Here is a 13,981-nt window from a genome sequence, read left to right as displayed (position 1 = left end):
TCACCCCATTTCAACCAGGTGACCGTGAATGATATCACTCTCCTGAGAATAACAAAGAGAGATAAGGAATGGATGTTGTCTGCATGCCAGCAAACACTGGGACCATACGCTGCGATGCTTTGTTATGCAATGATTCCAGACTACATGCTACTGGCCTGGTGTGGTAAAGTGTCCTACCATGGCGGATGGGATAAGGCAGCCCTCCCCAGAAACCTTTTGTAAAGGCTTTGGGAGTACATGAAGGAGAGCTTTCTGGAGATGTCCCTGGAGGATTTCCGCTCCATCCCCATAGACGTTAACAGACTTCTCCAGTAGCTGTACTGGCCGTGATTGACAGGGCAAATTAATCATTAATCATTAAACACGCTTGCTTTTAAACCATGTGTAATATTTACAAATGTACCCTCACCAGAGGTCCCCTGTGTGCCCTCAGGATCTGGGAGCACGCCTTGGGTGAGTTCGGGGGTTACTGGTTCCAGGTCCAGGGTGATAAACATATCCTGGCTGTTGGGGAAACCGGTTTCTCTGCTTCCTTGCTGCTGTGAGCTATCTACATTATCTTTATCCTCATCTTCCTCGTACCCCGAACCCACTTCCCTGTTGTGTGTTTCTCCATTGACAGAGTCAAAGCACATGGTTGGGGTAGTGGTGGCTGCACCCCCTAGCATCGCATGCAGCTCTGCGTAGAAGCGGCATGTTTGTGGCTCTGCCCTGGACCTTCCGTTTGCCTCTCTGGCTTTGTGGTAGGCTTGCCTTAGTTCCTTAATTTTCACGCGGCACTGCTGTTATGACCTCTGTCCTTCATGGCCTTGGAGACCTTTTCTAATATTTTGCCATTTCGTTTACTGCTACGGAGTTCAGCTAGCACTGATTCGTCTCCCCATATGGCGAGCAGATCCCATACCTCCCGTTCGGTCCATGCTGGAGCTCTTTTGCAATCCTGGGACTCCATCATGGTTACCTGTGCTGATGAGCTCTGCGTGGTCACCTGTGCTCTCCACGCTGGGCAAACAGGAAATGAAATTCAAAAGTTCGCAGGGCTTTTCCTGTCTACCTGGTCAGTGCATCTGAGTTGAGAGTGCTGTCCAGAGCGGTCACAATGAAGCACTGTGGGATAGCTCCCGGAGGCCAATAACGTCGAATTCCGTCCACACTACTCCAATTCCGACCCGCAAAGGCCGATTTTAGCGCTAATCCCCTAGTTGGAGGTGGAGTAAAGAAACCGGTTTAAAGGGCCCTTTAAGTTGAAAAAAAGGGCTTCGTCGTGTGAACGTGTCCAGTCTTAATTCGATTTAACGCTGCTAAATTTGACCTAAACTCGTAGTGTAGACCAGGCCCCAGTCATTGCTGCCCCAAGTGTCAATCTCACCATAAGAGGTTAATTGCTTCCGCTCAAGTTTGTAATCTTCTGGTATGCAGTTATCTAAATGAGGAAGGTGCTAGAGCTAGCATTCTGTCACACCCAGTCTAACACTTTAGCCACAAACAATCCTTCCTCTTTGTACATTATGTAAGCGGGGGAATGGTCCTGCTATTGTGGGGACTTTCCTGGCTTCTGCACTACCCCAGTAAAGTGGGCTAGCGAAAGGATCTGAGTCCTCGCTCCCACTTCCTTTACCCAGAGGCCTTCCTGCCCTTGAGGAGTCCCCTTCCACTCTCCTGTCTGGCAGAGTCCTTGTAACCCCGACAAGGCTGGGCCCAGGATTCCTGGGGGGCTCGACCCCCAACCCTGCCGTGGTCACCCAGGACAGGGGCTAGGGTGTCCCCACTCCGGGGTATTCTGTTTGCACTGGGCACCTCCCTGACCCACTGATCATTTCATACAATTTAAAGCAAATACAAGTTGTTTAATTAACAATTAATTTAAAAAAAGAATAAGGAAAAATGGGAAAGGTTAAAGGAAACACATCACCCCGCTCTGTGGCAGGGAACATCACAAACAGTGTCTCTGGAACGTCAGGGCAGGTCACAGGCTCCTTCTCAGGCCCTGGCTGTGCTGCAGGGACGCTGCGGGTCGGACACTTGCTCGGCCGGTGGCCACACGCTCTCAGGCTCTAGGTGGCAGGACCCTTCTTCCCAGCGTCGCCCCTGCCCTGACAGGGTTACGGTCCCCCTCCAAGTCTGGCCTGCAAGGCCTCTTGGCTGAGGCATCTCCCTGTGCTGGGCCCACTGCCCAGGGTCCCCCTCATTCTCCCCAGCTGCTCACCGCCCCCAGCTCCGGACGGCTCCAGCCCCAGCTCCACTCGGCCTCAGCACGGCTGCTGCTGCTCTGCCTTCAGCTCCCTGGGCTCTTCTCTGGCCTCTCTGGCTCTGGGGCTACAGCTCTGCCCCCAGCACAGCTCTGCTCTGCAGGCTGCTTCTGTGACTCCGCTCCCAGCTCTGACCTGCTCCCTGGGCTGCTTGTCTGGCCCCTCTGGCTTTGGGGCTGCAGCTCTGTTCCCAGCAGCTCAGCTCGGGCCCCTGCTCTCTCCTTAGCTCGGCCCCACTCTGTCTGACTCAAACCATTCCAGTTCACACGGAGGACGGGACCCACCCTGGTCTCCTGACTCCCCAATTAGCCTGCCCGCCCTGTCAATCAGGCTGATCTGGAGCATTGGCCTCTCTCCACTGTTCCTGGGGACTGTCAGTCTCAGGCCCCTGATTTCCCACCGACCCCTCCCCTTTTAGTGCTGGGAGCTAGCCACCAAAACACCCCCACTGAATGTTAGTAAGGGGCAACAGTCCCCTTACAGTTGCTTTTCTTTTCTCACCCTTCAATGTCCTAGGATGGATTAGATTAAAAATTAACTAGGATGGGAAATAAGGGAAATTCAGATGCTGCGGAATATGTAACAAAAAAGAATAAGTGAGGCACAGGCTCAACACAGCCACACTAAAGCAAACAAGAACTTTAAGCTATTGTGTAGCTCAAAAGAAAAGTACCAATTCCTATAGCAACTGAGGGCTGGTCTACACAACACAGGTTATGTCGACCTAATTATGTCAGAACTTGTCTACATGGCAGAGTTTTGTCACCAAAAGGCAGCTTTTGGCAACGAAACAGTGGAGGTGTACACACTGCAACGACACTTTTGGTGACAAAACTCTTCAGTTTTGGCAACAAAATATAACCACCTCGATGAGAGGCACAGGGGTTTTTGCAGCAAACTTAAAGTGACAAAGTGTCAGTGTAGACACTGCTGTTCATTAAATCACCATCACTGGCCTCCCATAATGCCCGCCATGACTGCTCTGCGCACTGTTTTGAACGGCTGCCCTGCATTCCTGCTACACAAGCATGCCCCCCTTCCCTTTCAAAGCTCAGTGAAGTTCTGGCAGCTGACCATGCTGCTCAGCTCTGGCAACAAAGAGCAAATCATTAATATGGAATGCTGCTCTCTCCCACACTAGGAACACAGAGGCAAGTAGGCAGGGGTGGATATGTGTGTGTGTGTGTGTGTGAGAGAGAGAGAGAGAGAGAGAGAGAGAGATTGCAGTGCTATGCAGAGCCAGAGAGGGAGGTGGGGGCTGATGTCGGGGATATCCCCCTCCCCCTGCCTCAGGACTGGTTGCTTTGGGCGACTGTCTGAACTTAGAGACATCGTGCCTACACACTCACTCCCCTCACTCTCACACACACTCACCCTGACACACACTCTATCTCTCCCTCACACACATATGCACGCTCCCTGTCACACACTCGCCCCCGCCCCGCTTCAGTTGAAAAGTGTCTGACAATCTAGTAGGATGCCCATGGAACAATGGGATTGAGAAATATGCATCATGTGAGGCTGTGCCTGCCCCATGAGGCACTGCAAATCCTTCCCAAAGCATTCTGTAGCCAGTTACTCATAGACTCATAGACTTTAAGGTCAGAAGGGACCATTATGATCATCTGGTCTGACCCCCTGCATGCTGCAGGCCGCAAGACCCTTCCCTGGACTCTGCCGTTGAAGTCCCCAATCCTGTGTTTTAGTGACTTCAATCGGCTGAGACCCTCCTGCTAGTGATCCCTGCCCCATGCTGCGGAGGAAGGCGAAAAACCTCCAGAGGCTCAGCCAATCTACCCTGGAGGAAAATTCCTTCCCGACCCCAAATATGGCGATCAGTAATACCCCGAGCATATAGGCAAGAGTCTCTAGCCTGACCCTTGTTGGCCATTATGCTATTCTTGTACCATTGCTTGGTTTTCCTCGGCTACTATGTTTTACCATTAAACCATTCCCTCCATAAACTTATCCAACTTAATCTTAAAACCAGACAGGTTCGTCGCCCCCACCGTTTCCCTCGGAAGGCCGTTCCAATATTTCACCCCTCTGACGGTCAGAAACCTTCGTCTAATTTCAAGCCTGAACTTCCCCCCGGCCAGTTTGTATCCATTCGTTCTCGTGTCCACATTTGTACTAAGCTGGAATAATTCTTCTCCCTCCCTTGTATTAACCCCTCTGATATATTTGAAGATAGCAATCATATCCCCCCTCAGCCTTCGCTTTGTCAGACTAAACAACCCAAGCTCCTCTAATCTCTTTTCATACGACAGGTTTTCCATTCCTCTGATCATCTTAGACGCCCTTCTCTGCACCCGTTCCAGTTTGAGTTCATCTTTTTTAAACATTGGAGACCAGAACTGCACAGTGGGGTAGCTATCTATAGTGCACTGCACTCTGTGTCAATGCAAGAGTGGCTGGTGTGGTGCACTCTGCCGACACAAGGAGCATAGTGTGGACATACAACAGCGCTTTAATTAAAGTGTCATAATTTTTGGTGACAAAATTCTGTAGTGTAGACAAGGCCTCAGTGTCTACATGGCAGAAGCTGTGAAATTGACAAGAAAGCTGGGCAGGTAGAGCCCAGTTGCCACCCTGGAGAGCTGGGCAGCTTCCCTCCTGCTCTAGGGTTGCCAACCTTCTAATTCCAGAAAACTGAACACCCTTTCCCCCGCCCTTCCCTGAGGCCCCGCCCCTGCTCACTACATCCCCCTTCTCTCCATCGCATGCTCTCCCCCCCTCTCTCATCTGCTCATTTTCACTGCAAGGCCCAAACAGGCATATTTATTGTTTTGACAGATGTATTATGCTAAGTTCAGGTTTTATTTGTTACAGGATGCTAGAGCTGGCAGCAAAATAATCAAAAAGGGTAATTTAAAAAAAAATGAAATTTCACAAAGGTTTTCATGATTCATTCCCTCCTCTCTTCCCATTTTTCTTAACCAGCTCCATGTTTTTTGTTTACTAAAGTTATTGTAATTTTATATATGGAATTAGGACCACACATTATCACATCTGCAATGGGTCCATTAAAGACCACTCCTGAAGCCCAAATACAAATCCATAGAGCACAACCACAAAAATGCACCAGCCCAGATACCTATATAAATAAATCTGTAGAAACTGACTCCCACACTTACACGCAGATATACATGTGCATTTATGTGTACATACCTAGCATGCACTAACACACATACTTCCACGTTGTTTAATATTACAATTGTTGTTTTGTGCCTAGAGACCCCAACTAAGATCGGGGTGCAGGGTGGAAGGTGCTGGACATAGACATAAACAGAGAGAGTCTGCAACACAGAGTTTATAATGTCGCTAGACAAAGGTGGGGAGACATGTCTGATCCGTCGGCTCTTCTGCAATTACTAGTCAACAACATTCACTTTTTAAGAAATAATACTTTTCTTTTAGAGTTCCCTTCTCTTTTAAAAACTTGTTGTGAAATTAATACAGACATATTTTATGTCATCAATTTTTTTGTGCGCAAACCAGCAAAAGGAATAAAAGTCAAGAGTTAGGCTGCAAATTTTATTCACACAGATATGCACACATGTGGCAATACATGTACCACACTACACAAAGAGACACCGTCTCTTACACACATACAATGCATGTATGTACACACTTGCTGTTAAGGCTGATAACCCACTCTGGCACTTCGAGTGCAGAAGGTGGGGGCCCACAAGGATTTTAAAAATTAATACTGGCCACTTTAGGCTTGTATTAAACTTCCAAGGTTACAGCTTTTTTTTTACCTTGGATTGGTAGATGCTGCCACCACCCAAGTGCAGAACCCCTTTGAGAGCCCAGGAAGGCGCACTGGGGAATTTCTTTCTGTGAGGTACCCTCAAGGCCTTTCACACACACCCCTCCAGGGAAGAGCTGAGAAAGAAAAAAAAAAAAAAAAAAGGGGGGGGGGGGGAAATTAGCTGTTGCCACCAGCTAATTAAACAACATGTGCACAAACCTTTTAAGAAACAAAAATCCAATTCTGTTTTTAAAAAAAGATAAATTTTATTAAAAAAAAAAAAAGAAAGAATACATCTGGAAACTTAGGCTATTGCTAGATTTTAAAAGAATAACTACAAGGATTAAGCACCAAGAATAGCTTTCTTGGGGTCCCGCTTAAAGGTTACAAGCAAAACAAAAGCACCTGGGGTTAGCACAGAGTTCACAAGCCATAAAGAAATAAAAAGAGAGAAACCGAATCACATCTTTTTAGACATTTTCTGATCTACTTACATGTTTGGGGTTTTAAATTAGTAGTTTTTAGGTATGATACTGAAGATTTTTCATGGGATTTTATAGCTACTGGCTGGCTGGGATTCCATAAAAGGGAGCTACCCTCCCCCCCTTCATTTATTACACGCCCTCCAAATTACAGACGGTGTTGGGCAGCCTGGTTTAGGTCAGGTCCACACTGGCTGGGATTTCTTCCTGGAGATTTAGGAAAACAGAGTTAATAAGATACATGCACCTTTAATTTTACTACTAATTACATGAAGAATTAAACAGTATTTTTCACAGTTTAAGGACTACAATGACTTAGAATACAGGGACATTTTTACCCTGCTGATTTTGGGAAACCTTCCCGGGAGAGTGCATTAGCCACTTTGTTAGAGGCTTCTGAAATGTGTTGTATTTTAAAATTAAAGTTTTGAAGAGCTAAACTCCACCGAAGAAATTTTTTGTTAGTTTTTTTGACTGTATGAAGCTACTTCAGTGAAGCATGGTTAGTCTGCAGGTGGAAACACCATCCCCAAATGTATGGGCGTAGCTTTTCCAGAGCATACACAATGGTGTAACATTTTTTTTTTTTTTAAGACTAACCAGGGGTTTTTCCTTTTAGAAATTTTTTTGCTGAGAAACATGACAGGATGGAATTGTTGATTTGGTTCTTCCTGCATTAAAACTGCTCTTACACCACGCTCGGACGCATTTGTGGTATGACAAAAGTTTGGTTGAAGTTCGGGGCCCTTAGTACAGGATCAGATGTAAGGGCTACTTTAAGCTGGTTAAAGGCTTTTTGACACTTTTTAGTCAATTGAACTGCATTTGGCTGTTTTTTCCTGGTTAGGTCAGTTAGTGGGGTTGCAATTTGGCCGTAGTGTGCTACAAATTGTTTGTAATACCCGGCCAAGCCCAAGAAGGATTGGACCTGCATCTTTGACTTAGGGACAGGCCAATTTTGGATAGTATTTACGTTAGCCTGTAGGGGGTTGACCTGTAGGGGTTAGATTTTAAAAGAATAACTACAAGGATTAAGTACTAAGAATAGCTTTCTTGGGGTCCCGCTTAAAGGTTACAAGCAAAACAAAAGCACCTGGGGTTAGCACAGAGGAGTTCACAAGCCATAAAGAAATAAAAAGAGATAAACCTATTCGCATCTTTTTAGACATTTTTTGATCTACTTACATATTTTGGGTTTTAAATGAGTAGTTTTTAGGTATGATACTGAGGATTTGTCATAACTGGCCCCAAGCTGTTTACAGCATAACTGCCCTGTCTGACTCTCCCCAGAGAACAGACAGACAGACAAAGGGGAAGTCTTTTTTTAATTTTAATTTTAAAAAGTTCTAGCCTTCCCATTGGCTCTTTTGGTCAGGTGTCCACTTACTTCCTTTTACCTATGCATAGCAATGAGACTTTTTAACCCTTTACAGGTAGAGCAATTAGAGAACAGCTACTAAGAGGGATTTTATAGCTACTACCTGGCTGGGAGTCCATAAAAGGTACACCCCCCATCATTTATTACACTTACCTACACAGAGACACTTTTTCATACACTTTTCCGGGGGCTGCCTAAATCACCCAACTGGGAAGGGAGGAGAGTTGGCTGGAGGGGAAAAGATGGGGGTGGGGGTGGAGGAGAAAGGATGGGGAGGGAAAGAAGCCAAGGATGAGAGCAGGGTGGGGGTGAGTGGGGGCAGTGAAGGAGAGAGGAGGGGTGAGGGGTATGTGGGGTGGATGGGGATGCACGGGGAGGCAGAAGGCTACAGGTGCATGAGGATATGGGGGGCACATGGGTGTATAGGGACATAATGGGAGTGTAGCAGTGTATGGAGGTGGCAGAGGTGTGGGGGGTGAGGAATACAGGGGTGGCAGCTCTGGGAGGTGGAGAGGATGGGTGGGAGAGCGCTGTAAGAGGTACAGGGCTGGGATGGGTAGGTGTGGGGGGCAGGATAGGATGGGGAGAGATGCAATGATGGGGATGTGGGGGGTTGGGATGGGGAGGGATGCAGTGAGGGGGATGGGATGTAGGGGGTTGGGCCAAGGAGGGATGCAGTGAGGGGGATGGGGGATGGGGGGGTTGGGACGGGGAGGGATGCAATGACAGGGAGATGGGGGGTGGGATGGGGACGGATGCAGTGACGAGGGATGGAGGTGCGGGGGGGTTGGGACAGTGATGGGGGGGTTGGGGAGGGATGCAGTGATGGGGGATGGGGTTCGGGAGGGGTTTGGACAGGGAGGGATGCAGTGATGGGGGATGGGGTTCGGGAGGGGTTGGCATGCAGTGATGGGGATGGGGTTCGGGAGGGGTTGGGACGGGGAGGGATGCAGTGAGGGGAGATGGAGGTGTGGGGGGGTTGGGACGGGGACAGATGCAATGAGGGGTTTGAGGTGCAGCCCCATTCACAGCATTCAGAGATGGGGATACACATAGATTGAACTCCTGGGTGCTGGCAATGGGGTGACAGACCGCGGATCGCCGCAGGGCATGCGCCGCATCTCAAGCCCAGCCATGCGAGGAGAAGGGGCTGAGCAGCAGCGGGAGAGGTGCACACCATGCCACCCCTCAACAGCCACCTGCTGAGCGCTCGGGAGTCGTGCTCACACTACTTCCTCCCCTGCTCTGATCCAGCCAATAGGAGCTGCAGCTGAGGGCAGGGAATGGGGCAGCATGCAGACCCCCCTGGCCACCCCTAAGGCTAGGAGCCGAACATGCTGGCTGCTTCCCGACCTGGGAGCCACGTGGCACGGTGGCTAGCAGGGAGCCTGCCAGCCCCGCTGCATGGCACCGCGAACTGGACAGTCAAGGGCCCAGTCAGTGGTGCTGACCGGAGCCTTCAGGATCCCTTTTCGACCGGGTGTTCCGGTCCAAAACCGGACACCTGGTCACCCTACCCTGCTCCCAAGCAGCTAGTCAAAGTTCAGGGCCCTGGGGATGGTCCAGTTGGAAATAGAAATTGGTGATAAAACTGCATCAATTAAATACCTGACTTATTTACAAAGAACATACAAAGTCCTGTTTCTCTGAACTCTGAAGGAACCAGGAACAAAGGGAGCAGTTCCTCCCTCAGTCTCCATGTGACTCAGTGGTAGGAGTGAGCTGGCAGATTATTTCCCATTCTGGTTAACCTGTAACCAGAAGACAGTTGAAAATTGTAAATCGCTAATTTATGGTATTTGATCAAATATAGTACAATGGTATTGCCACCCACTCACTCCTTTGAGCATCACTGTGGGCCCTTGTATGTATGGGTGGGGAACACAGAGAGCATGAATGAATTACTGATGATAATGTTAGATAAGCAGATGAACCCAGACCCTCCTTGAAATGAATCATAGAACTAAATCAGAATATCAACTCCTTTAATGTTACAAAAGCCACAGTCTCCATCACCACTTCCTCGCCAAGCTACAGATCACAGAGCACGTTTGCTAATCACAAACAGTTCTCCTAGTGTCAGCAGTATAGAACGGAACATTAGAATTCTCTATTACATTCTATAGGATGGATCCAAAAATCTAGAGAAAGGTTATCATTTTCTATTAAATTGGAAAAGTGTTGAGAGTAATTTCTATAGAATGGTGTTACATTTCTATAGAACCTTATTGATTTAATCCCTATGCAGTTATATAGGACTTTTCCACAAGGGTTGTCCCGAATACGGGATTTAGCAAAGCACTTAAACTCCATTGGAGTCTATGGCATTTAGTCAGGTGCACAGGGGCTTTGCTGAATAGGGATGGAATTACCGTGATTTGCTTTGAGCAGGCGGTTGGACTAGATGACCTCCTGAGGTCCCTTCCAACCCTGATAATCTATGATGGTTCCGGGAGGCGGGGGGTGCCCAGGATCTGAGGCACCTCACTATCACCTGCCCTTAGAAACTCAAGCACTCCCTTCTCAGCCCACGTGGGCACTACTGTCCCTCCTGCAGGTCAGCGATAGGCACAGTCCAACCCCTGAGCCCTCCAAGCATCCTCCTACAGTGCCCAGCCCCTGTGCCACGGGACACTCACAGCATTGCCAGACCCGCTGTTCCCCCAGGAACGGCACCGTGTCCCCTCAGTATTGTCACTCCACTTCACACACAGCACTTATCATCTTTTGTAGTGAAAACAAGAATAAGTTTATTTAACAAAGTATGGAGATGGGAGAAGAAGCAAGTCTGATTAATAGAAAGAAAGGGTTACATATAAAATAAAATCATAACATGCATTCTAGAGCCTAAGCTTAACTAACAAGATGCCCTCTGTCTGTAGTAAGGTCCTGCTTCCCCATAGCCCTTCTCACAGCATTTATCAGTCAGGATGGCTGAGACCCTCCTTTCATAAGAACAAACCTTGTTCTGGCAGCATGCGTCCCTAAATGAAGGATGCCCAGGCATCTCTCAGCACCTCTAGATCTATTAGACCAGTCCTTTGTTCTTCACTAGTAACCAGGGTTCCCAAACCCCCAGCTGTTCATCTCTTTCTGTTAACTTTCCTCCTAAAGTCCAATGGAGCCCACTCAAGCTTCATCCCCCTTCTTAATGCCTGACTCGGGGCTCACTGAAGAACAGTGGAAAGACTCCCATTGATTTAATGGGCTCTGGTTCAGGTCCTTAATGAGGATGGGCCGGGTCTCAGAATGGGGTAACAAGAACAAATCCCAGGTTACCTCAGCCATACTGCTAAAAATCATCCTCTGGGAACAACCCACTCCGCAGAGCTGAGCTAACTCCACCCACATACTCCCCAAATGCCTACCGCATCAAAGCCAACAGCCTTCTCATTCCAGGGTATCCAAACAAATAGCCCCACAACTCCCCTTCTGCACAAACAACCCAGCCGATCAGCTCTCTGTGGTAGGGCGTATACCCTTTCAGTGTGCCCCCAAGGGAATCCCACAGCCCTTCCTTCTGCTGCCCCACTCAGAGGCCCCCCCTGAGCCAGGCAGTCTGTTCAGAATCAGATCAAGGGGACAGTCAGTTGCAAGGGGCTGTCAGTCACAAGGGAGTGAGAGGCAGGGGCTTTGCCAGGACAGGAAGCTCTGGGGAAACAGGAGCGGCCCTGGTTATTGGTGTGGAGTTCACTGACCGGACTCTGCATGGCCAAGGACTGTGGGTGAGTTTGAGTTTTGTGGAGTAAAGCAGAGCTTCTTAATACCCAGAGAGGGATGTTTATGTTTGATCCGGTGCCTCTTGTGACCAGTCTTTTTAGTCACTTGGGCCACGGTGTGTGGAGGTGGAGTGGAGAGCTGAGCAAACACTGGCTGAGCTCTGTTGGTCTCCTGCTCCCAGTCCACATCACTCCCCGCCCTGGGGACACCCAGCCACAGCCTTGACTAATCCCAATTCAGTGCTGGCCTCATACCCACCAGGCAAGGTACCCCACTAACTGGAACACCGCAGTTCCCAATCCAGGCTGAGTGGTGGGGCCTGATGAGTACTACAGAGGCTGGGATGGACTGCCCCAGACAGGGGCATGTGGATTTGAAAGGGTTCTCTTCCCACCTGCTTGTTGGAGAGAAGTGGCAGGAAGTCTGCAGTCTCAGGTTGTGATGTTAATGAAATTAGGGGATGATCCGTTGGCTGCCATAATAATACCTCGCACACATTGCTCTTCCTCCAGCATCACCATTCAATGAATATCTGTTTGTGTTACCATAGTGACTTCAGCAGCAACATCTGCAGCCCACTCCTGATCATGGTACTGTCTGTCATCACAGTTACATTGGCCAGCTGGTCACCAGGCCAGCTCCCCAGAGGCTCTCCTGCCTGCAATAGGATCCCTTGCTTCTGCAGTTTTGCTTTTGCCTGGTTACCTAGTTGCTCCAACCAACATGCTTGATTGTTCTTGTCTAGATCAGCTCACTATCTGCTCCTGCCCAATCCACTGGTTCCTCTCCCCTACCTGTGTTTAGCCAGTATCTGTCCTCATCTCAGTACACGGCTCTTCTCTGTGCCACTTTCTCCTCCTCCCTCCATCCCTTTTCCCCCTCTCCTTCTCTCTTGCCCAAACAAGTCCACAGCCCCAACCCTTTCTCTTACTGTCAGGGACCCAGGGCTGAAGAGACCCAGCTCATTGCCCTCAGCTGATTCAGCTAATGAACCTGGCCTCCTGACTGGCTGAAGGCTCCTGCAGGCACATTCTCAAACCCTGCAGCAGGCCTGGTTGCTCAGTAGCATTTCATCCCTGTGGCTATGGCCTTGGTCCTGGTCCAGCTGATGCTCTGACTCATTCCCTGGACTTGGTAACTTGACTCTTGAATTGGGCTCTGGTCACTAGGCCTGGCTGCCCTAGTTCCAACCAGCAGGCCAGCTTCCTCTCCTGACAAGGCACAGCCCCATCCATAATACCTCAGAGTCCTGGAAGCAGGGCCTGTCCTTTTCTTTCTGTTCATAGAGCTAAATCCATCTCTTTCACACCCAGATGTGTACCCCAACCCCCTTCACCTTCCAGTCCATTCAAGATACTGCTGCTAGGGTTGTTTCCCTGGCTCATTGCTTGTCTGTGCTACTCAGCACCAGTTACCACCTCACCATCACCTTAGACTCACCAGGGATCTGCAAGTCTCTGATTGGTGAAGTGAGGGAGTCAGTGCAATGGGGCCAGCCTTGAAGGCCCAGATGTCAGTATGTGTGGCAAGCTGCTCCATACTTCCATCCATGCTGTGTACTATGCATGGGATGTCCTCCCGGAATTAACCCATGAGGCTACTGCCCTCTTTCTTCAAACCCCAGACTGGCTGTTACGTTTACAGGCAATAGGTAGGGCTAGTAGGATATTTTCCATCAAAACTGGTTTTTGACAGAAAATGGGGCAACCTTTTTTCCCCTGCAAAAATTGTCTTTTCCATGGAAAATTTTGACCTTTCATCAAGAAACCAAAGCCCCACATTTTTCAGTTTCAATGAGAAGTTGAAGATTTCTGTGGAGAATTTCAACAAAAACTAGTTTTTTTTTTAACTTCTGTCAAAATTTTCCATGAACACCCTTTCCCCCATCTTCTGTCCAGCTCTAGTAATAAGGCAAGTGGGGAAAGCTATATTTATTTCATATTCTTCTAATGCTCCTCTAGTATATGGGGCCATCAGGCTGCACAGTAGTGACCTATGTAACTACATGATCTTAGTTTTGTTATTCTCCTTGTCCTTCCCTCCTCTTGACAAAGACACAAGTGAATGTGACAGGCAAGTCAGTTGTTTGGGGCAGGAACTGTCTACCTGTGCACTGATACAGCTCCTAGCACAATGAGACCTCTATCCTGATTGGGACCACAAGGCACCTCCTATTAGAAAGGATAAATCATCATGATAATGTAAATGCAAAAATATCAACACTGTGACTTGCAAAAATCCACGTCTCCCATCCATTTCCAAATGTGTAGCCATTATGCAACTACATCTATAGAAGTACACCTCTACTGCGATATAACGCGACCTGATATAACACGAATTTGGATATAACGCAGTAAAGCAGTGCTCCGGGGAGGCGGGGCTGCGCACTCCGGTG

The 13,981-nt window shown here is 48.6% G+C and overlaps 1 protein-coding gene across 1 annotated transcript in view; it reads left to right on the top strand.

The window, feature by feature from the left end:
• The window catches only part of GALM (galactose mutarotase), a 64,745-nt gene that overhangs the window by 20,180 nt on the left and 30,584 nt on the right, over positions 1-13,981 (top strand). The window lies entirely within an intron of this gene.

This window comes from Trachemys scripta, chromosome 3, assembly GCF_013100865.1.
Source record: "Trachemys scripta elegans isolate TJP31775 chromosome 3, CAS_Tse_1.0, whole genome shotgun sequence".
Taxonomy (NCBI): Eukaryota; Metazoa; Chordata; order Testudines; family Emydidae; genus Trachemys; species Trachemys scripta.
The sequence above is the reverse complement of the archived record's forward strand: the minus strand, read 5'-3'. Positions and strand labels throughout refer to the sequence as shown.